The sequence below is a fragment of the Corvus brachyrhynchos genome, unplaced genomic scaffold (genome assembly GCF_000691975.1).
Source record: "Corvus brachyrhynchos isolate BGI_N302 unplaced genomic scaffold, ASM69197v1 scaffold72, whole genome shotgun sequence".
In the NCBI taxonomy this organism is placed as follows: Eukaryota; Metazoa; Chordata; class Aves; order Passeriformes; family Corvidae; genus Corvus; species Corvus brachyrhynchos.
This window is the reverse complement of record NW_008236763.1, coordinates 2,413,203-2,414,429: the sequence shown is the minus strand read 5'-3', so window position 1 is coordinate 2,414,429 and position 1,227 is coordinate 2,413,203.

The window sequence follows — 1,227 nt, the reverse complement described above, 5'->3', positions numbered from 1 at the left end:
TATGATGATTTTTGGGGTGTGGAGTTTATGGTCGTTTGGAGGTGAGGGATTTTGCTCCCTCCTTTTCTCGGCTGGTTCTTCCCAAAATGCCCCTTTCCAAAAGAGCCCTGAAATAGAAATTCCCGTTGTTTGGGGATGGGATGGATGCGGGGGAGGGCACGGGGGTTGTTAAGGCGTAAACCAGCCCCACAGCGATGCCTGGGATGTCGGGAAAACTCCCAGCCAGAGGCTTTGGAAGTCAGATGGGGGGAAAAAAAACCCCCACAATTTATTTGAGTAATTATTGGGCTCCGTCCTAACGAGCATCGCTGGCCGGGATTTAGCGTTTTCCTGGAGGATTTTCTTCCGACATCCATCGTCCTCTGGGGGACGGCGGGATTTGGGGCATCTCCCGGCTCTCCCTGCCCTCCTCGGGAGGGATCCAGGAACATCAGGAAGGGATCCAGGAGCATCAGGGAGGGATCCAGGAGCATCAGGAAGGGATCCAGGAGCGTCAGGGAGGGATCCAGGAGCATCAGGGAGCGCCATGGGAAGGGATCAGGAGAGCTCAGCCGATGGATGCCGATCCCTTTTAGCGCTTCCAGGTCTCCTGGAGCCGCGGACACCCCGATCCCGGCGGCTCCCGCTGCATCGCCCCTCGTTTACACGGTGATCCCATAAATTACGGGTGCGGTTTGCCCCGAGACTCCCCTATTGATCCGTCTCCTCCCGGTGAATATTCTCCTTCGAGCGGCTCTGTCTGCGCTTGGAATGAGCTTTTTCCCAGCCCATCCAGCACGTGGAGCTGCGGGAATAAATGGGATTTATGGCACCGCTCGGAGATTGAGGTTTATTCTGTGGGATGGGAACAGAAGGGGAGGTTGGGGAGGGAGACAGGGAAAGGTGGAGTCTCTTGGACATTTCCAGAGATGGGATAGCCACAATTTCTCTACCAGGCCCTCCTCACAGTCCCAGGGAAGAATTCCTTCCCAATTTCCCATCTAAATCTCCTCTTTTTTAGTATAAAGGGACTCCCCTTATCCTACCACTCCATGCCCATATCAAAAGTCCCTCTCCAGCTCGCTGGCAGACCTTTTTTTTTCGAAACACATGGAAAAAGGCAGGAAAAGGAGGTGAGAACTCCCCCCACCCCCTGGGCTCGGCCGGGCTGAGAACGCCCCCAACTCATCGCACGTCCCGGGCCCCTCTCCCCGCGCGGCCCCTTTAAATCGGCCGGCGTGGGACAAA